This window comes from Macrotis lagotis, chromosome 4 (genome assembly GCF_037893015.1).
Source record: "Macrotis lagotis isolate mMagLag1 chromosome 4, bilby.v1.9.chrom.fasta, whole genome shotgun sequence".
In the NCBI taxonomy this organism is placed as follows: domain Eukaryota; kingdom Metazoa; phylum Chordata; class Mammalia; order Peramelemorphia; family Peramelidae; genus Macrotis; species Macrotis lagotis.
Window position 1 is genome coordinate 90,847,339 of NC_133661.1, and position 24,053 is coordinate 90,871,391.

Sequence of the window (24,053 nt, forward strand, 5' to 3'; positions counted from 1 at the left end):
CCACTGTTTCTTAGCCAGCACCAGACAAATTTGGTGACTGATACTTTATAAGATAATTTATATCTCATAGGACTAAGCCACCTAATTCTTGTCTTTTTATTTCTCCATGTGAATTTACTTACAATTTTTTCTAACTCATTAAAGTTATGTTTTTGAATTTTGATTGGTAGGACAATAAATAAGCAGTTTAATTTAGGTAGCGTTATCATTTTTATTATATTAGCTTGGCCTATCAATAAGCAGTTGATATTTGCCCAGTTATTTAAATCTAATTTTATTTGTGTGAAAAGTGTTTTGTAATTTTTTTTTTCATAAAGTTTCTGAGTCTGCCTTGACAGGTAGACTCCCAAGTATTTTATATTATCTGAAGTTACTTTCAATAGGATATCTCTTTAAAGCTCTTTCTGCTGAATTTTGCTAGTCATATATAGAAATGTTGAGGATTTATGAGGGTTTATTTTATATCCTACAACTTTGCTAAAATTGCTCATTGTTTCTAGTAGATTTTTAGATGATTTTTTTAGGGTTCTCTAGGTATACCATCATGTCATCTGCAAAGAGTGAGAGTTTTGTCTCTTCCTTCCCTTCTTCTCTTATTTCTGAAGCTAACATTTCTAATACAATATTCAATAGTAGTGGTGATGATGGGCATCCTTGTTTCACCCCTGATCCTATTGGGAATGCCTCTTACTTCTCCCCATTGCATATAATGCTTGTTGATAGTTTCGGAAAAATACTGCTTATTATTCTAAGGAGCAATCCATTCATTCCTACATTCTCTACTGTTTTTAGTAGAAATGGATGCTGTATTTTGTCAAAGACTTTTTCAGCATCTATTAATATAGTCATATGATTTCTGACAGGTTTGTTATTGACATAATTAATTATACTAAGTTTTCCTAATATTTAACCAACCCTGCATTCCTGGGATAAATCCTACTTTGTCATAATGTATTATCCTGGTGATAATTTGTTGTAACCATTTTCCTAAGATTTTATTTAAGGTTTTTGCACCATATTGGTATCATAGAAATAGGCAGAGTTCCATCTTCACCCATTTTTCCAAAGAGTTTATATAGTATTGGAAACAACTGTTCATTACATTTTTGATAGAATTCATTTGTGAATCCATCTGGCCCTGGAGATTTTCTCTTAGGGAGTTCATTGATGGTTTATTGAATTTCTTTTTCTGAGATAGGGTTATAGATATTTAATTTCCTGGGCAACTTATATTTTTGTAAATATCCATCCATTTCACTTAGAATATCAAATTTATTGCCATATAGTTGGACAAAATAATACTGAAATATTACTTTGATTTCCTCCTTATTGGTGGTGAGTTTAGTTATTCATTTATGACACTAGCAATTTGATTTTCTTTCTTTTTTAATCAAATTAACCAGAGCTTTATCAATTTTATTATTTTTTTATAAAAGCCAACCCTTGGTTTAATTCAATAGTTTTCTTGATTTTATTAATTTTACCTTTAATATTTAGAATTTCTAATTTAATACTTAATTGGGAGATTTCAATTTGTTCTGTCTCTAATTTTTTTTAGTTTCATGTTTAGTTTATCGATTTTTTCTTTCTCTAATTTATTCATGTAAGCATTTAAAGGTTAAATATATCTCCTGACAATTGCCTTGGCTGTATTCCATAAGTTATGGTATGTTGTTTTGCTATTGTCATGATCTAGGATGAAATTATTAATTCTTTCTATAATTTGTTGCTTGATCCACTCATTCTTTAAAATGAGGTTATTTAGTTTCCAATTAGTTTTGGGTCTATCACTCCCTGGTCCATTATTGCATGTGATTTTTATTGCATTATGATCTGAGAAGGATGTATTCACTATTTCTGCCTTTCTGCATTTCATTATTATGTGTATATACCCTAGTACATGGTCAATTTTTGTGTAAGTGTTATGTACTACAGAAAAAAATATATATTCCTTTCTATTCCATTCAGTTTTCTCCAAAGGTCTATCATCTAACAATCCATTTGCCTCCTTAAGTTCCTTCTTGTTTATTTTATGATTAGATTTATCTAAATCTAAGAAAGGAAGGTTGGAGTCTCCTACCCAGTAGAGTTTTGCTGTGTATGTCTTCCTGTAACTCATTCAACTTCTCCTCTAAGAATCTGAATGCTATAGCACTTGGTGCATATATATTTAGTATGAAATAGTTTCATTGTCTATGATACCTTTTAGGAGAACATAGTTTCCTTCTTTATCTCTTTTAATGAGCTCTATTTTTGCAGCTGCTTTTTCTGAGATAAGGATTGCTACCCCTGCTTTATTTCACTTCAGCTGAAGTACAATATATTTTGTTCCAGCCTTTTACCTTTACTTTATATGTATCTCTCTTCTTCAAATGAGTTTCTTATAAGCAGCATATTACAGGATTCTGGTTTGTAATCCACTCTGCTATTCATATATGTTTTATAGGAGAGTTCATGCCATTCACATTCAAAGTTATACTTACTAACTCTTTATTTCCCTCCATGCTATCTTCCTTCTCTTTGTATTTCCCCCCCTTTTTTCACTTTATCCATATTCCCCAGTATTCTGTTTCTGAATACCACCACCTTCAGTGTGTTTGCCCCCTTATATAGAACACCCCTCCCCTTTCTTTCCCTATTCCTTTGCCCCATTTTCTTTCCCTTCATTCTGTTAGCTCCTCTTTTCCTCCCCCTTTGCCTTTCCCTCTTCTAATATTTAAAAGGTAAGATAAGTTTCTTAACTTAACTAAGTATGTCTATGTTAACTTTAAGCCAAGTCTGATGACAGTAAGAGTCAGTTGGTACTCACCTCTTCCATTCTTCCCCTCTATTGCAATAGGTCCTTTGTACCTCTTTATTTAATGTGATTTACCCCCATTAAATGTCCTCCAACCTCCTGTCTCTTTGCCAAACCCCCTTTTAAGGAGATTTTGATTTTAAATAATTCTATCAGAATCACTATTAAGTCAAGCATGTCCATTAATTCTGGCTAAGCATATTCTCTCCAACAGAATTACAATTCTTGAGAGTTATGAGAGTCTTTCTCCCAGGTGGGGATATAAACAGTTTCATCTTATTGGATAGCAGTTTTTTTTCTTTACTCTTTTTTTTTACCTTTTCATGTGTCCCTTGAGTCTCCTGTTTGAAGTCCAAATTTTATATTTAGCTCATCAGGGAAAGTTGTAAGTCTCCTATTTCATTAAGTGTCCATCTTTTGCCCTGAAAGAAAAGGCTCAGTTAGCCAGATAATGAATTCTTGACTACCTTCCAAGCTCCCTTGCTTTTCAGAATATCTCATTCCGGGCCCTTCAATCCCTTAATGTTGATGCAGGTCCTGTGTGATCCTTACTGTGGTTCCTTGGCATCTAAATTGTTTATTTCTGGCTGCTTGTAGGATTTTTCTCTTTTATCTGATAGTTTTGGAATTTGGCCATAATATCCCTTAGTGTTTTCAATTTGGGATCCCTTTCTACAGGGGATTGATGTATTATTTCAATAACTATTTTGCCCTCAGGTTCCATGATATCAGAGCAATTTTCCATCAATAAATCCTGTAATATTGAGTCCAGAGTTTTTGTCTCTTGAAGATTTTCAGGGAGCCCAATGATTCTTAAGTTGTCTCTCTGGATCTATTCTCAAGGTCAGTGGTTTTGCTGATGATGTACTTTACATTTTCTTTTATTTTTTCAATTTCTTGGTTTTGTTTAATAGATTCTTGTTGCCTGATGAAGTTATTAGTTTCCACAGACTCCATTCTTTTTTTAGAGAAGAATTTTCTTTATTTACCTTTTGCAACTCCTTTTCCAATTAGTCAATTCTATTTTTAAAGGAGTTTTCCATTTGTCCAATTGAGGTTTTTAGAATAATTTGCTTTTTTGCATTTGACCAATTAAGGTTTTGAGAGAATTATTTTCTTTTTGCATTTGTCCAATTTTATTTTCCAAGGATTTATTTTCTTGTTGCAAGGTGTTAATTTTCTCTTGAGTTTCTTTTCTCAAATTTTCCAATTGATTTTTAAATTTCTTCTTGATTTCTTCAAGGAAGTCTTTCTAGGCTGGAGACCAAATCATATTATATTCTCTTCAGAAGTTCTAGATCTCTCTGAGTTAGAGGATTTGCCTCCAAGGTAGTTTTCTGTGGACCCTCCTTTTTACTGGCTTTTCTTCATTTTCCTAAGATCTTGTATTCAGGGAAGGGTTGGTTCAAAGACCTTTGGTTTTGAGGTCCGTAGAGGCTTTTCTGATTGGGTTTAGTATCTCCAAGAGGGTCAGCCAGTAGGGGTGCTGGTTTGCTTTCTCTAGAGTGTCTGTGACCTTGATTTGAGGCCCTCTCCCAAGGCCTGGAGGGGGTGGGTGGTGCTGCTGGATACTGTTATCCTTAAACAATGTGGGCTGGGTCCTGGGGAGAGAATGTTAATCTCCCTACTCTGCTAAGGGATCTCTGCTGCCCACATCTGAGCTTGTGTTTGTTCTTGGAAGAGGACTCCATTGAAATGAAAGTATGGAGCTCCTAGTCCTCCAGACCAGCCAAGCCCAGTGGATCAATGTCTAGCAGCACTCTGGAACTGTATTGGAACTCACCCTCCAGCCCCACTGTATTGCCTCAGACCGCTGCTCCCACAGCCAAATCTTCCATGGCTTAGTTGGTCCTCAGACCATGGCTCCCACAGTCAAAGCCTCCACAGCTGATCTTAGGTTAGTCCAAGTCTCACTCCACCCACACTGGCTCTATGTTCTCTGCCTCTGACTCACCCATGATGCCTGGAGACATCAACCCTTGTTGGTAGATGTTCTTCTCCTAGCTTCTTTTTCTGGGTTTTGTCAATGGAATTTTTGTTAAGAGGTTTGTTTCATATTATTTATGATGGAAATCCAGGAAATCTTAGCACAGTGTCTGTCTTCTCTCTCTGACATCTTGGCTGGAAGATATTTATATAATTTGAAAAAAAAAGAGTTTGGTCAGATATCAAAGACATCCTATCATCTACTGCATCCCAGGCCATTGCTAATCATCTCAACTTTTGTCTTGTCCCTGGACTTTGATGTCTGTAGAAGAAAGAATGAAGATAGTGACTTTCTGCAACTCTGTTTCACTCAAGTCCAATCAAACAGAAGTCAGGACTGCCCCATGATTTCACTGGTCCTCTTCAAAAACTAAGGATGAACAACAACTTTGTACATAGTGAATACTTTTTCATTTGATCATCCATATTAGCATTCTGTGACAAGATGTCATATGTTATTACAGAAGAGGATATTAAATCACCTCCTAACAGTCCTACAGGATAAATGTTACTCAAGTGGTCATTAGAATTACTTTTTCTCTACTTCAATGGAACGGTTACCTCACCAATGTGCTTGCTCCTTCCAATGATGCTGATTGTACTTCCAACACCTTCCTGTCCATCCTGTGGATGTTCTTATCTCCAAAATATCCACAAAAAGTGATCTACCCATGTCTTAGTTTCTTTCTCTTGACAGGTATAGAGACCAAAGGCTGTTTACTATGTAAACTTCATTCTTGTAATATGACTGGTTCACATATTTTCTCAGGCATATAGGTCTCCAATAACATTTTTATTTTGCTTGTCTTGCAAGGTTCTCATGGGGGAAAATAAGGTTTCCATTTTTGAAGTTCTTTATGTGACACAAATATAAGGAAGCTCTTAAAGTTTAGGAGATAGCACCCTTCTGAAAGGTGATTCATTTGGGATATCTTAACACTTTAGGAGAAAGGTAATTTTTTTTTCCCTAAGGAGAGGATGGATCATTTTTATTTGTAAAGAGTCTTTAAAATGTAAAAGACTTGGCAAGAAAATGCTGAAAGAGTGCTTCCAGGTTGCTGCAGGGTTGTAACCTTGCCAAATTCCCAAAGGTAAACTGCACCTTGGTCTTCTCAGTTGAATATTTAGATCTTTTGAGGACTGTAAACTGACAAATTGTGTAGTAATAAAGAGGTATGGAAGATTTATTTGAGCTTCTTCTTGGGGGAATGGTTTGTTTTTAAATTTTATTGAAACTATTTCATGTCAATTTCATAGTGTAACTTCAATTTCTATACAAAGTACTGACTTGGTTTTTAAGAAGATTCCCAATGTGGCTAGGTGGCATGGATAGAGCACTGGCCCTGGAGTCAGGAATACCTGAATTCAAACCCGGCTTCAGACACTTAATAATAATTACCTAGCTGTGTGGCCTTAGACAAGCCACTTAACCCCATTTGCCTAGCAAAAACCCAAAAGAAAAGATTCCCAAGTACAAATCCTACCTCAGTTACTTACTAGCTCTATTGTCATGGGCAAGTCATTTAATCTCTCTCAGTCTCAGTTTCCCAATCTAAAAAACAGGAATAATAATAGCACAAAATTTAGAGAATCAAATAAGATAATATTGTAAAGTATTTTGTAACACTTAAAGCAGTATAAATTGTGGAAAGGGAATCATCTGAATGGAGAATAATATTAGACCCATGAGATCACCAAATGAAATTGTTTAGGGGAAAGACCACCACAATTAGTGGGCACCACCTGGATGAAGATCCAAGCAAAGATCTATATATGAACAACCTTGTGCAATGTCAGATGAGGTCACTGTGCTGTTTTGGTTTGCTTCCTTGTTTTGTTGATGTGATAACAGATGTTTCATTTGCTGTGTTTATGGGGTTGAGGGTAGGAATAGGAACAAAGGAACACAACCAGAAGTGATGGATCCATAAAAACAGAAAGAACTGATATTCATATAACATTTTGGTGTTTGTAAAGAATTTTATATAAAAAATAAAAAATAGCTAACATTTATATAAAATTTTCTATGTGCTAGATACTGCATTAAGAATGCATCATCACAATAACCCTGGGGATGTATGTGTTATAGTTGATGCTGTTATTGCTCTTATTATTATTATGATTGTTATCTCCATTTTACAGATGAGTCAACTGAAAGTGAGAGGGATTAAGTGATTTGTTCAAATTCACACAGGTGGTTAAAAGTGTTTGAAGCAGATTTCAAGTCCAGGTCTTCATGACTTTTAAACAAACTAACGAGTTCTGATGATCTAATTCATCAGACCCTGTTGGATCAGATATCCATCACACATTTTAAAAATAAATGATGGGAAAAGGTCTTTGATTTCCTCAATATGAATCTGTTCTACAAAATATAGAATGCTAAAGTGCTTGATCTTGCCATTCCTTCAAACTCCTGCCCTATCTCCTCTCCTTTTTGTGACCAAAATTCTATACTTAGAATTTTTCCTCCATTTTCTCAACTCCTATTCCCTTGTCAGTTCCATCTAATACTAACCCAACCCAAGAACTGAACTTGTTCCCTCTTATTTGTTATTAATGATATTAGATTTATTAGGAAAATTCTCAGGATTGAAAAGGTAATTGGACTTTTCCACCCATTCCCCGATATTTAGCAGCATATATTTTCTAAATGAAAAATTATTTGGTTTAAAGCAACAACTTTAAATTCTTACTTACCCTCAGCCTCAAAAAAGTTAAAGTAACACCTAATGAAGAATGTGAGCATATTTGCATATATATATTTACATATACATGCAAGCATATATATACATATATAAATATATAACAATTCCATATAGTCTTTCTCAGAATAATATGAGTTATTGTAAAGATGAATTATAGCTGACCAGATCTCAAATTGCTATCAAGTTCAGTGATTGTAAAACCTGCTAATATCACCCTTAGGTACTTCCAGATGAAGAATATATGTCATTGGGACAAGCAAGTTTCTCCTGATATGCTACTCGCCTTTTAATCATGTTGATTCAAGTACGACAATTCATGTGGGGGTCACAGGATGAGTCAGGCAGCAATGTAATTAGAGGTTGAATTGCTCCTGATTATGTGATGAAAAGCTTCCACTTCTGATGTCAGTCCCTATCAATAAATTCTGTTGCTTTTTAAGTATCCTTGAAGTCTTCAGAGCACTAATTGTTAAGAAGTATCTAGCTGAACTAGTGAACAGCCTTTTCTAACTGTTAATTGTCTAATTCACATGACTAACTCATGGAAAGGTTTTTTTTTCCCCCACAGTTATTATTGACCTTGGCTGCAGCTCAGATTTGATTCAAGTGCAAAAATCTCAGCAATTTTAGATTAAAGTACCTATTGGCTGTTTGTCATTATTCACCAAAAGATGGCAACCAATTAATGACATTGGGTTATCTCAGAAAGGATAGTCTGCTTAGATTAGATAATAAGTATTCCCAAAGTGTCTTTAACAGAAATTACAATCATCTTCAAGGGAAGAGTATAAATGGGCAAAGAGAACTTTTTTTAAAGTTAAAAGAAAAAAAAACTTTTAACAAGCACATTTATTTATGTGTTAAGTTTTCATGAAAGCTATTATCTCAGCATGCAACCAAAAAGAATTACAGTAAAACTTAATAATATATTTTCTTCTGCTAGGGAAAAGCTCTACAAATGGGGCTTGACTCTTTCAGGTATAGGGGATAATAAGTAGAAATAATCATCAGGATGATAATGTGAAGGCCACAATAATAATGATGGTTTGATCCTTCACTAGGTATCACCTGTAAATTAACAACTCAGACAGCAGCAAGCACTTAAAACTTCAAAGCATCCAAAATGTGGTACTGGCTAATGAAATAAGGCTACCATAAACAAATAACCTTTTAATCACTAAATTCATTGTGTTTTTTTCTCAGTCTTTATTATTCCCTTTGACCCTTCACCAACTTTTAATACTGAAGTCACATGGATTTCTGTCTATTTCTCACTACCAGCATGTACTTTATTGTCCATTCTTTCCATTGGTGTACAGTGAGGGTGAATACAGCTGTTTCAATAAAAAGAAATTATGCTACTGAAATTAACTTCCTGATTTGATTTAATGCTACAAACATTCAAGGAGACTCTTTTTTTATTTTTTAAGGAGATTCTTTATGAAGTTTTACAGAACAAAATCCATTTGAAAGAAGAATAAAACATGTAGAACAAGAAAAACCATTTTAAAAGTGTTGAAGTGGAAGCAGAATATCACACAGCTAAAACAATATTATAAAGTAGTAAACATCAAAACCATTTGAACATTTTGGTTTTTAAAGAATAGAAACACAGGCCTGCGCCTCGGGCTGGGCCGCGCGCCAGCGCCTTGGAGCGTGGTGAAGCCCACGCCCTGCCCGCGGCCCGGGCCTCCTGGCACAGTGGGGCACAGCGGCGGCCCCGGGGGCGCTGCAGACTTGTCGCCCCGGCCGTGCAAGGTCCCGGCCTCCGCCTTAGGGCCCCGGGGCCCCAGAGAAGAAGCAGAAAATGGCAGACGAGACGCTCTTCTTGCTTCTACACAAGCAGATGGTGACGGGCATGTGCAAGTCCGCGGATCAGGGGGAGGTGGAAAATGGAAGATGCATAACTAAGTTGGAGAACATGGGTTTTAGAGTGGGACAAGGATTGATAGAAAGGTTTACAAAGGACACTGCAAGATTCAAGGATGAATTAGATATCATGAAGTTCATTTGCAAAGATTTTTGGACCACTGTTTTCAAGAAACAAATTGTTAATCTAAGGACAAATCATCAGGGCATCTATGTACTTCAAGACAACAAATTTCGACTCCTGACTCAGATGTCTGCAGGAAAACAGTATTTAGCTCATGCACCAAAGTATTTAGCATTTACATGTGGCTTAATCAGAGGTGGCTTATCAAATTTGGGGATAAAAAGTATCGTAACAGCTGAAGTGTCAGCAATGCCAGCATGTAAATTTCAAGTGATGATACAGAAGATGTAGCATGCACTCAAATCCTTCTACAGTGTAAAGACATTAAATTATTCATTTATAAAGATGTTTGAGTAGTAACTTTTGACTTATTGGCATTGTCATAATTGATTGCATTGATTTGTATAAGCTGTATGTCAATTTAATTTATTAGATGATGTAACTTATAGTCTGTAGTGTATCTATATCATCTGATGGAACAGGAGAGTATGAAAGAAAATTTTACTGAAACACTTAAGCTGTAGCTTTATATTACAATATATTTTATTTCATTTAAAATTTTACTAAATAAGCACAGCAACCAAGTAACAACTTTTTGTGCTGATCTACTAATTCATGATAATATTTATTTGGCATTAAAAAAATTAAAGTCTTAGCAGGCTCAAAGAAAAACAGGTTAGATTGGATTAAAAACGTTGGAAGTATATGTAAAAAGGAGCAATTTTCATATTTGTCATGGCACTACAAAAACTAAGACTGAAAGAAGATTTCTGGCATCCACAAGGTTGGAAAGAAAGGAGATAAATCTTTGAAAGGAAGAAATTAGATGAAGGAAATTAAGTTGATGGGATAGATCCTAGATGAAATAGTTAAAGCACTATATATTTAAAAATATCCAATACCAATCAGGATGACTCCTCACATGCAAAGGTTGCTTGTCCGAGTCAGTTTCACTACATTCAATTAATAATTGAAACTGTCCATTCTTCACCCATACTAGACAACAGGAATATTCATTTCCAGTAATTTTAAACATGTCACACATGTTAAAATTTCTTTTATATTAAGTATAATGGGTTTACCAGTGGTATGTAATAAATATTGTTTGATTTCTTAAAAAAAATAATAGAAATACAGATCAATGGAACAATGAGATAAAGAATAACCATGGGACTCAATAAACCAGTGCTTATTCAACCCCAAACTAAATTACTGGGAGGAAAAGAAAACCTTGCTATTTGACAAGACTTGCAAAGAAAACTTGTAAGTAAACAGAAGAAACTGACTGTTAATTGGATAATTCATATGTCACTACTAACTAAAATGGATACATGACCTGAATATTAAAAGTCATATCAAAAAAAGGGAAGCATAAATAAATGGACAAATTCTTAACAAATCAAGAGACCGAGTTGATTAAAAAATATCATTTAGATTGCATTAAATTGAAAAGGTTTTGAAAGATTAAAATGAATACATCTAGTATAAACTAAGTGCTCATCTGGAGTAAAAGTGTTCAAAATATCACTGATAAGTTTGATATCCAAACTATATAGACAACAAAGATAAATACGAGACCCAAGGCCATTCCCAGGTCAATAAGAATGAAAACATAGGAACAAACCTTTCCCAAAGGAAGAAGTATAAAGTATTGACAGCCATAAGAAAGAATGTTCTGAATTGCTAATAAAAAGAAAAATGCAAATCAAAACAACTCTGAGATTTCATTTCAGACCCAGGAAACTGGCCAACACAACAAAAGATAGCTGTAGTCAATGTTGGAAGGTTTGTGGAAATACAGGTAAAATAACATACTGCTACAGGAGTTATGAACTGATACATCCTGGAAAGCAATTTGGAATTATATGAAGATAAGCCCTAAAATATACTTTCTGAAATGAATACACCATAACATTTAAAATATCAGCAAATTTTATTTTAATTTAGCTAAATCAAAATAAATCGGATTGAATTACATTCATTAGGGTCATGGATTGAACTGTATGAAATGAAAAGACACCAAAGCCAATTCATGAGAGATACCTTTTCCCACTGTGGATCTGTCAGATCTTAGAATTTAGATTAGAACTAGTGCTGTAGAAATATCAGGCAATACTTTCACAACATGACTAATATGGAAATATGCTAAATATTATTATTTATATAAATTTTTGCCAGATTGTTTGCCACTATGGGGAGGGGTGAGGGAAGAAAGGGTGGTAGAAAAAAGTGGAACTCATAAATTCATAAATGGATGAATATTGAAAACTACCTTTACATATAATTGAAAAAATTAAATCAAATTTCAATTTAAAAATTGAATATTAAAATTGGTTGTATATGCAATTATGAAAAACAAAAATTATTAAAACAAAAATATAAAATAAAAATACATCATCTTAAAAAATAAATATCAGAAAATAAATTGATTTGAGCCAATTTTCCCCCCTTTCACAATGATATGTGGAATGAACGCAAAAGCTTACATTTGAAGAAGAAAGGTTATTCTTGTCATTGGAGGCTATCAGCTGACTTTTAAACCAGTCTCCAATTATAAGGAGTCAACAAATTTCTTTCAAGCATGGTAAAATGGAAAATATGTTGCATTTGGAGTTTTGAAGGATGATTTCCAAAATCAGGGCCCCAAAATCCCTCCCCCCCACCCAGTGTTCCAAGGTATATCTACCTAAAGATAACCAATAGGAAGGTAGGAAGATGATGAGAAGATGCATCCCACCTTCCTCACAAGCCATTTGCAGGACTTACCTCTATTTCTACCTCCCATGCCATCTTAAAAGATTATTTTTTTTCCATTCTAAAGATTTTATTTATTTTGAGTTTTATAATTTTTCCCCTAATCTTACTTCCCTCCCCAACCCCCCACAGAAGGCAATTTGCCAGTCTTTACATTGTTTCCATGGTATACATTGATCCAAATTGAATGTGATGAAAGAGAAATCATATCCTTAAGGAAAAAAAATAAAGTATAAGATAGAAAGATTGCATAATAAGATATCAGGGTTTTTTTTTTCTAAATTAAAGGTAATATTCCTTGGTCTTTGTTTAAACTCCACAATTCTTTCACTGGATACAGATATGCTATTCTCCATCACAGATAGCTCCAAATTGTCCCTGATTGTTGCACTGGTGGAATGAGCAAGTCCATCAAGGTTGATCATTACCCCCATGTTGCTGTTAGGCTGTACAATGTTTTTCTGGTTCTCATCTCTCTCTGAGCATTAGTTCATGCAAATGCCCCACAGGCTTTCCTGAATTCTTATCCCTCCTGGTTTCTAATAGAACAATAGTGTTCCGTGATATACATATACCACAGTTTGTTAAGCCATTCCTCAATTGAAGGATATTTACTTGATTTCCAGTTCTTTGCCACCACAAACAGGGCTGCTATGAATATTTTTATACAAGTGATGTTTTTACTCTCTTTCATCATCTCTTCAGGATAAAGACCCAGTGGTGGTATTGCTGGATCAAAGGGTATGCACACTTTTGTGCCCTTTGGGCGTAGTCCCAAACTGCTCTCCAGAAAAGATAGATGAGCTCACAGCTCCACCAACAATGTATTAGTGTCGGAGATTTCCCACATCCCTTACAACATTGATCATTGTCCTTTTTCGACATATTGGTCAGTCTGAGAGGTGTTAGGTGGTATCTCAAAGATGCTTTAATTTGCATTTCTCTAATCAGTAATGATTTAGATATGACTATGGATTACTTTGATTTCCTCAACTGTAAATTGCCTTTGCATATCCTTTGACCATTTGTCAATTGGAAAATCTCTTCTTTTTTTGGAAAATTTGACTCAGTTCTCTGTATATTTTAGAAATGAATCCTTTGTCAGACTTACTATTTGTAAAGATTGTTTCCCAGTTTACTACATTTCTTTTGCTCTTGGTTACAATGGTTTTGTCTCTGCAAAAGTTTTTCGATTTAATGTAATCAAGACCATGTAGTTTGTTTTTAGTGATTTCTCCATCTCTTCCTTGGTCATAAACTGCTTCCCTTTTCATAGATCTGACAGTTAACTACTCCTTGATCTTCTAGTTTATTTATAATATTGGCTTTTATGTCTAAATCCTGTATCCATTTTGATCTTATCTTGGTACAGGGTGTGAGGTGTTGTTCTAACCCATGTATCTGCCTTACTAACTTCTAATTTTCCCAACAGTTTTTAATCAAAGAGACAATTTTTATCTCAAAAGCTGGACTCTTTGGATTTATCAAACAGCAGATTATTGTAATAATTTCCTGCTATTGCACCTGGTTCACCTATTCCACCTACTCCACTGGTCCACCACTCTATTTCTTAGCCAATACCACACAGTTTTGATGACTGATGCCTTAAAATATAATTTTAGATCTGGTAAGGCTAAGCCTCTTTTGCACTTTTTTTTCATTGAATCCCTGGAAATTCTTGACTTTTTATTTCTCCATATGAATTTACATGCAACTTTTTCTAACTCATTAAAGTGATTTTTTTTTGGAATTTTGATTGGTAGGGTACTAAACAGGTAGTCTAGTTTTGGCAGAATTCTGATTTTTCATTATATTAGCTAGACCTATCCATGAGCAGTTGATATTTGCCCAGTTATTTAAATCTGATTGTATTTGTGTGATAAGTGCTTTGTAATTGCTTTGAAAAAGTTTCTGAGTCTGCCTTGTAAGGTAGACTCCCAGGTATTTTCTTTTGTCTGAGGTTACTTTCAATGGGATTTCTTTTTCTAGTTCTCCCTGCTGTATTTTGCTAGCCATATACAGAAAAGTTGAGGATTTATGAGGGTTTATTTTATATCCTGGGACTATGTTAAAGTTGCTCATTGTTTCCAGTAGTTTTTTTAGATAATTTTTGGGATTCTCTAAGTAAACCATCATGTCCTCTGCAAAAAGTGAGAGTTTTGTCTCTTCCTTCCTAATTCTAATTCTTTCAATTTCTTTTTCTTCTCTTATTGCTGAAGCTAACATTCCTAATACAATATTGAATAGGAGTGGTGAAAATGGGCATCCTTGTTTCACGCCTGATCTTATTGGGAATACCTCTAGCCTATCCCCATTGCATATAATGCTTGTTGATGGTTTCAGATAGATACTGCTTATTGTTCTAGGAACCAATCCATTTATTCCTACATTCTCTAGTGATTTTAGGAGGAATGGGTGCTGTATTTTGTCAAAATCTTTTTCAGCATCTATTGATATGATCATATGATTTCTGATAGTTTCATTATTGATATAATTAATTATACTAACAGTTTTCCTAATATTGAACCAAACACTGTATTCCTGGGATAAATCCTACTTGGTCATAATGTAGTATCCTAGTGATAACTTGTTGTAATCATTTTGCTAAGATTTTATTTAAGAATTTTGCATATATATTCATCAGGGAGATAGGTCTAGAATTTTCTTTCTCTGTTTTAACTCTTCCAGGTTTAAGTACCAGCACCATAATGGTGTCATAGAAAGAGTTAGGCAGAGTTCTGTCTTCACCTAGTTTTCCAAAGGGTTTATATAGAATTGGAACCAATTGTTCCTTAAATGTTTGATAGATTTCACTTGTGAATCCAACAGGTCCTGAAGATTTTTTCTTAGGGAGTTCAATCATGGCTTGTTGAATTTCTTTTTCTGAGATAGGTTTATTTAGGTATTTAATCTCCTCTTCATTTAACCTGGGCAACTTATATTTTTGTAAATATTCATCCATTTCACTTAGACTTTCAAATTTATTGGCATAAAGTTGGGCAAAATAATCCTAAATAATTACTTTAATTTTCTCCTCACTGGTGGTGAGTTCACCTTTTTCATTTATGATACTAGCAATTTGGTTTTCTTCTTTCTTTTTTTAAACAAATTGACCAGAGGTTTATCAATTTTATTGGGTTTTTTAATAAATACAACTCTTGGTTTTTTATTTAATAATTCATTAGTTTTTTTGCTTTAGATTTTATTAATTTGTCTTTTAATTTTAAAATTTATAATTTGGCATTTAATTGGGGGGGGTTAATTTGTTCTTTCTCTAATTTTTTTAGCTACATATTTAGTTCATTGTTTTCCTCTTTCTCTGATTTATTCATGTAAGCATTTAAAGATATAATATATCCCCTGACAGCCACTTTAAGTGAATCCCATATGTTTTGGTTTCTTGTTTCATTATTGTTGTTATCTAGGATGAAATAATTAATACTCCATAATTTGTTGCTTTATCCACTCATTCTTTAAAATGAGGTTATTTATGTTCCAATTAGTTCTGGGTCTATATCTCCCTGGCCCAATATTGCATATGATTTTTATTCTATTCTTATCTGAGAAAGAAGTATTCACTATTTCTGCCTTTCTTCAATTTATGATCAGGTTTTTATGCCCTAGTACATGATCAATGTTTGTGTAAGTGCCATGTACTGCAGAAAAAAAAAGTATATTCCTTTCTATCCCCATTCGATGTTCTCCAAAAGTCTATCATATCTAGGTTTTCTAACAATCTATTTACATACTTAACTTCTTTCTTGTTTATTTTATGATTAGATTTATCTAAATTTGAGAGTGGGAGGTTGAGGTCAACTCGCTAGTAGAATTTTTCTGTCTATGTCTTCCTGTAGTTCTATCAGCTTCTCTAAGAATTTGGATGCTATCCCATTGTCTATGATTAGGAGGATATAGTTTCTTTCCTTATCTCTTCTAATGCTTTTTTTTGTAGCTGCTTTGTCTAAGACAAGGATTGCTATCCCTACTTTTTTCACTTCAACTGAAGCACAATATATTTTGCTCCACCCTTTTACCTTTAGTCTTTATGTATCTCTCTGCTTCAAATGAGTTTCTTGTAAGCAGCATATTTTAGGATTCTGGTTTTTAATCCAGTCTGCCATTTGCTTACATTTCAAGGGAGAGTTCATCCCATTCACATACAATACTAATTATTATAATTACTAACTATTACCCTCCATGCTATCTTCCTTCTCTTTGTATTTTCCCTTTTTTCACTTTATCCATATTCCCCAGTATTTTCTTTATGCATACTGCCACCTGCAGTGTGATTTCCTGCCTATATCCATCCCCTCCCCTTTCTTTTCCTTTTCCCTTTTTCCCTTCTTCCTTCCCTTCCTTCTGTTAGGTCCTCTTTCTCTCCCATCCCTGTCTCCATCCTGCCTCCCCTTTTCCCCTTTTAATACTTGAAAGGTAAAAGGTTTCCTAAGTTAACTGAGTGTGTATGTGCAAGTTAATTTTAAGCCAAGTCTGATGAGAGGAAGATTCAGGTGTTTCTCATCTCCTCCCTACTTCCCCTCTATTACAATAAGTCTTTTGTACCTCTTAATGTAATGAGATTTAAACCATTCAATCCCCTCCATCCTCCCATCTCCTGCCTGTCCCCCTTTTTAAGGAGTTTTTAAATCAATGTACCTGAGTCACAAAAAATCATGAGTATCCATCACTTCTAGCTAAGCATGTTCTCTCTAAGAGAGTTACAATTCTTAAGAATCTCCTGTTTAATGTCCAAATTTTCTCTTTAGCTCTGGTCTTTTCATCAGGAATTTTTGGAAGTCTCCCATTTTGTTAAATGACCATCTTTTCCCCTGGAAGAGAAGGGTCAGCTTTGCCGGATAGTGGATTCTTGGCTGCATTCCAAGCTCCCTTGCTCTTCATTACATCTCATTCCAAGCCCTTCAATCCCTTAATGTTGATGCAGTTAGGTCCTACATTATCCTTATTGTGGCTCCTTGGTATTTAAATTGTTTCTTTCTGGCTGCTTGTAGGATTTTCTCTTTTATCTGATAGTTCTGGAATTTGGCCACAATCCTTGGTGTTTTCATTTTAGGATCTTTTTCTGGAGAAGATCAATGTAGTCTTTCAATAACTATTATGCCCTCTGGTTCCATAATATCAAGTCTATTTTCTTTTCTTTTTTTATATTCACAAATGTTTAATTGCTGAATCAAGTTTTGGGGGTGACCATGGATGCACTAATGGCACATCTCCATACAACTGAATCCTCCAAGTGCATTAAGTTTTAAATATGGCTACATATGTAGTACTAATGGTACATCCCTAAATTGGACTCTCCAAGTGAATATACCACTGCTATTCATATACTAAGAACATGTCTGTAATCTTTCAATTCAACAGGCCTTGAAAACAGGTATCTAGCAAGTCAGGAGATCCTATCTCCAACTGAATTCCTGCAGTGATGATGACCTTTACTCAAGTCCTTAGACAATACACTGAAATGCCTTTCAACAAGTTAAAGGCAGTATTTAATGAAATCATTGTAATTAAGTTACTTATGCACAAAGTTAGGGAACTTAAGATGGATTCGATAGGACTGGCCTTTGGACAGGCTGGGACATAACTCCCCCCCTCCCCAGAACAATTCCCCCACCCCCAAAAACCCATAACAGGTAAAAGTCATATGAAATTATTAAGTAGGCTTTCCCCAGAGTTTGGTGAAAGAAGCCAGATTTAATTAAAACTTTTCTAAGACATGGTGCACATAGCCCTTGCTTTAAAAAAAAAAAAGTTGCCTAAATCTTTTAAAATAAACATTCAAGTATGACAGCTTGGTTGTGACTGAAACAGAGAGAAGGGATATTTCTTATCTAAACCCAAGCCTACCTAATCTACATACTTTCTCTATTAGAACAGCCATTCATGATCGAAATGCTCAGGTCGATGAAACCAATTAAATAGGGTCCTTATGATACATATACAAAAAGGAAAGAAGTCTCATGGGCTGCTTCTGAAAATAAAAAAGGTGGCAGACACGTGTTACTCATTGGTGGCCTTCTTCAGGTGGGCTATCAAGTTGGCCCTCTCGCCCTTCTTCTTGATGTCCGCAAAGATCATCTTCATGCCAAGGATGTATTTCTTGGGGTTCTCCAGGTACTCCATCAAGGTGTCCTCTCCCCAGGTGATGCCTTTGTTCTTGTTGGCACTGGTGTAGGAGAAGCCAGCAGCCTGGCCTATCTTCTGGCCAAACAGCCCATGCAGGTTGGGGCCGGTCTTGTGCTTGCCACCCTTCTCCACTGTGTGGCAGGCGCATTTCTGCATGAAGATCTTCCTGCCCTTCTCCACGTCCCCCATGGTGGCCCAGTCCCTGGCTCAGCCCACTGTGCCTGGTGCTGCCTCTGCCCAAGGACACTCCGTGCCCACCCCTACATAACCGGCGTCCAGGCGACGCAGCGCGGCACAGCGACCAATCCAGGTCCGGTGCCCGGCATGTCCAAGGCTATTTTTTAATCACTAAATCCTGTAATATTAAGTCCAGGCTTTTTTTTCCTTTTCAATGTTTTCATGATGGCCTATAATCCTCAGGTTATCTCTTCTCAATCTATTCTTGAGGTCAGTGGTTTTGTTGATGAGGTATTTTACATTTTCTTCTGTTTTTTTCAATTTTTTTTTTTTTGGTTTTGTTTAGCTGTTTCATGAAATCATTAGCTTCCACAGATTCTGTTCTTTTTTTTAGAGAAGAATTTTCTTCATGTACTTTTTGCAACTCCTTTTCCAATTGGCCAATTCTATTTTTGAAGGAGTTTTCCATTTGACCAATTGAGGTTTTGAAAGAATTGTTTTCTTGTTGCAAGGTGTTAATTTTCTCTCCCAAATTTTTCAGTTCATTTTTAAACTCCTTACTTATTTTTTCTAGGACGTCTTTCTGTGCTGGAGGCCTGGTCATATTCTCCTCAGTGGTTCTACATTTCTCTGAGTTAGTGTCTTTTCCTTCCAAGAATTTTTCTATGGACACTCCTTTGCTCTGGCTTTTCTTCATTATCCTAAGACCTTGTGTTGGGAAGGGGCTGGTTCACAGAGGTTTGGTGTTGGGATCCCTAGAGGCTTTACTCACTGAGTATAATAACTCTCACTGGACAATAGGGGTACTGGTTGCTTTCTCTGGAGTGTCTGTGACCTTGATTGAAGTCCTCTCCCTTGCCCTGGAGGAAGTAGTTGAAGCTGTTGAATACTTTTATCTCTGATCAATGGTGAGCTATACCCTGGGGTGAGGTAATCACTCTCACTATTCACAGCCCAGGGGGTTCTGCTGCTCAGCCTTAGCCTGGGGCAGAGGTGGGCTGTAATTATGTTTGTTCTGGGGCTGAAAAGAAGGTATGGACTCTGAGTTCTTCCTGACTGGAGGGACCCAGAGATTTATGTCTGTAGTTCTGGGAACTCTCCCTCCAGACCTGCCAGCAAGCTCCAGAAGTTCAGAGCCACAACCAATGCCTCTGCTCCCTAGTTAGTCCAAGCCCCCACAACCAGTCAGGCTCTAGCCCTGCTGCAAATTTTAGAAGTAATTGAGAGAGAATTACTCTTTATATACTTGTTGAATCTATAGATTCAAGTTATCTTCCCAAAAAACAGAGCTATGACCCTTGTTACATATAACTGTGCTTCTCCAACTCCAGTTCATATGTTCTTGCTAAATATATAGCATCATCATTTTTTATCTGGATTATATATATATATATATATATATATATATATATATATATATATATATATACATATATATATATATTTATGTATATAAAATTAGCAAAATCTGTATGTCCATTAACAATAGCTACAGAGAAAGAAATAATGCTACATAATGAATCTTGGAGAAACTGAAGTCAGGTGTTAGAACATTATGCATTCAAGAATTCCCACATCAAGGTACCTTTTGTCATAATGCATAAAAATACAAATACTTGCAACAGTGATTTATACAACTTTTTATGATTTACTTTAGAAAAAAGACAATATGAAAAAAGCATAGAAAATTAGACCTGTAATATGAATTGCTTTCCTTTCGTACTGGAAATTTTGATTTAGAAGCTGTTCTTGTTTTTCTTTATAGATTCTTAAGTAATTATCTACATACAAATATATATCTCTCATTTTGGCTACAGGATCTAGTGCATTCAAAAGGTTTTGCAATCTAGTTTGCAGTATGCAGGTCTTTCCCAAATAGTAACTGTATATATAAAGTTGGGAAAGAATAATAATCATGAGAGTCTAGATAATCATTCTGGAGACTAGAGGACTCCACTGTCTTGGATGTAAAAAGAGGTAAGCACTAAAAATATGGTCTTTACTTTTTTTGCAACTTTCATCCAATCCTATCTCATCTATATCTCTTAGGAAGATTGACTCAATGCCTGTAACCCTCACCACCACCACCACCCCCCTTATCATCAATTCCTACCTATCAACTTGTTTTTTGCCTCTTTATGCCCCTACTGAGAATGCTTCTCCATCCAAATAATAAAAAAATAATAATAATAACATCTCCATTGATTCCCACCATATCCTGAACCTATACCTTTACACAAGCAAAAATCTTAGGAAAAGGGGGGTGGCTAGGTGGATAGAGCACCAGTCTTGGAGTCAGGAGGACCTGAGTTCAAATCCAACCTCAAACACTTAATAATTACCTAGCTGTGTGACCTTGGGCAAGCCACTTAACCCCAGTGCCTTGCAAAAACCTAAAAAAAATCTTAGAAAAAGATTTGCCTCTACTTATTCCTCTCTTACTTCTCAACTTCTTGCAATTGGTCCAGCATCATCAATTGTTCGTTACACATTTCCCATTGGTTGTCCTATATTCTGTCAAACAAAGCTCATTAGCTTCATCTCAAACTTACCGTTCTACCTGGCTTTTTTTTTATTTCTCTTGAGGATACCACCATCCTTCCCTCATGCAGGCTCATAACCTCAGAGCTATTCTCAATTCTAAACTCTTCTAATATTCCACAACCAATCAGTTGACAAGTCTCATTGATTTTCCCTCCACACTTGTCTTATCCATTTTTTCTCTCTCTAGTTTCACAGCATCCACCTTCATTCAACTCCTTTCACTTGAGAATATTCTAACTGGTCTCTCTGCCCCCCATTTTCTCCCATCTCCAATCCACCAGCCACATAGCTGGAAAAGTATTATTCCAACAACAATTCTGGAGGTGTTACTCTCCTGCTAACACAACCAAAAAAAATTCTTTAGTCAGTGGGTCCCCATTTGATTTTTGGATAAAATGCAAGCATACAAACTCTTTCTTTGGTAATTAAGGCCCTTCAAAATGTGTCTCCTTCCTAATTTTGTGGGGTTATCATGCATTCCGATATGATTCTTTATTCCAACCAACCAGCCTCTTCCCATACTAGATACCATCTCCTCACTCTGTATTTGTACAAGTTGTCATTCATGCTCAGAATGTACTCCTTTCTGGACACTGCCTTGAAATCTCTTGTAACCCACAAATTTCTACTTGAGGTCTCCCCCCAATTTCCTTACATGTACTTTTTCTATATTTTTGCTTAATAATTATGGAAAATATTATCTACCATTCCTTAACCTTTTTTGAAGGCACACTGGCTTTCAGGTAGATGACCATTTTCCAGGTGAAGGCTTAGTCTATTATAGAGAAGTTTTGAATAGTGTTGATAAGTTTACATACTTTGGCAGTATATTGTCCAGGGATTTAAACATTGATAATGAAGTTGACATACATATTGCCAGAGCTAGCTCAATGTTTGCAAAACTTAGAAGGAAAGAGTAGGAGAGATATATTAGATTGACTACCAAACTGAAGGTCCATTGAGCTATTTGCTGACTTCATTGGATGCCTGTTAATCCCGGACAGTCTACCAATGCCATGCTAAGAAACTGAAGATCTTCCATATGAATTTTCTTAGGAAGATTCTAAAGACCATCTGGTAGGATAAGGTACCAGATACTGAGGCCCTAAAACTAAATACCAATCATTTACTACAGAGAGCACAGCTCCATTAGGCTGTTCACATTGTATTTGAATGCTATATATAAGCCTGAATATATATATATATATATATATATATATATATATATATATATATATACATATCTCAGAAAGACTATTTGATGGAAAAATCATACAGGGCAGACTCTTGCAGGTAGGTCAGAAAAAAGTGAGACAAGGACCCTCTCAAGGTCTCTCTAAGAACTTTGGAATTGACTGTGTGACATAGGAGACACTGGCACATAATGCCCTTCATCAGAGAAGGTGTTGTGGACCATGTACAAATCAGAATTAAAGTGGCTCAAAAGAAATTTGAGATATGAAAAAATTAGAGAATCTATCTCAAACATTCACATGTCCTATTTGTGCCCAACCTGTGGTTAGATGAGTCCAAGCCACAGTTGAACAGACTGTAACTTGACTCTTATGGTGAAGTCATTTTGTTCCTCTTTATAAATGAAGGACAACAATCAAGCAAACAACCAATCAACCAATTATTTTCCCATTTTATAGATGAGGAAACAAACAGAGATTAAGTGACTTGGCTTGGCTAGGATTACACAGCTAGAGAGTGTCTGAAGCTAGATTTGAACTGGGGTCATTTGAGTCCTCCAAGGACAGCAACCAACCATACAAACTGCTGGTTCTCCTGCAAGAAAGTAGTTCTCTGAAGGGAGGAACTTCTCACTTTCCTTTTTAATATTCTCCTTGCCTAGCTTAGGGTCTAAAACTTCATAAATTGTTGATTGATGAGTTTGACAGTTATTTTCATACCTGTTGGGGTTCACTGATTACTTCCAAGTATAATCATGCCTACAAAAATTGACTTTTTTTTCTGAGATGTCTTATGCAGTGAGATTAAAAGGAAAACAGAAATAATTCAGATCTGAAAGATATAGGTCTTTTTGAAAGATCTTTATTCTTGATGTAACCTTCTAACTTTCATGCACCTCCTCCCAAACCCCTCTACTTGAAGGGCTTCCCCAAGGCAATTAGTCTGGTGTTTCTCCTATTGCTCATTAGGAGATGGAAAGTCTAACTTCTCATAATTATTTTAGTGTTTAACTGGAGAAGCTGCAGTGAAAAGCAAGGTTTGCCAATTTGTCCACTCTATTGAGCCACAGCAGAGCCAAGAAGAAAAGCTTCCCATTCACTAACTTGTTCTAATTCATATTTTCCTAAGTTCTTTCCTGGAGGCAACATTCTCAGATTCCGGCTCCCAACCCTGTATACAAACATTTTGGAATGGTTCTTAAAAGCAGTCACTCAAAAAAAAAAAAGTTACTGCTGCAACAACTACAGACTTTAACTTGCCTGAAGTGTTTGTTTTTCCAAGCTTAAAAAAAAAAAACAAGAAAAAGCAAAAAAACTAACCCCATTTCTCCTCATGATTTACAAACAGATGTGGTCTACATAGTCCATCTACAACCCACTGGTCAGGAAGCCAGTCACCCAGGTCATAATAAGCAGTTTGTGTAACTGAACCCCCTTTTCCACAAGGCAGAGCCACAGAGCCAGTTTCCCAGTGAGATCATATAGCTCAGTATTATACATAAGAGATACTTGTTTTTGAGAAGCCGTTTGCAATGTTTCCTGTCACTGTAGCACAATGTTGTAAAGCAATTATTTACTTTTCATATTGACTAAGCAGCAAGAATGAATGAGAAGCAAAAAATTAGACATAGGCTGATAACCTTCAGTATACTGTCTGAATCAGGATATGGAGACAAGAATATGACTGGCATCAGGGAGGATACCGTATATGATGGTTCTGAGAAGTCTTCATGAAAAGTCCAAAGGAGAGTAGAAATGTA

General features: G+C 35.6%; 2 pseudogenes; one reads left to right on the forward strand and one right to left on the reverse strand.

Moving 5' to 3' along the window:
* Window positions 1-9,298: 9,298 nt before the first annotated feature.
* Window positions 9,299-9,844, forward strand: LOC141519946 (trafficking protein particle complex subunit 6B pseudogene; annotated as a pseudogene).
* Window positions 9,845-18,253: 8,409 nt separating this feature from the next.
* On the reverse strand, window positions 18,254-18,568 carry LOC141519947 (cytochrome c, somatic pseudogene; annotated as a pseudogene).
* Window positions 18,569-24,053: the final 5,485 nt, after the last annotated feature.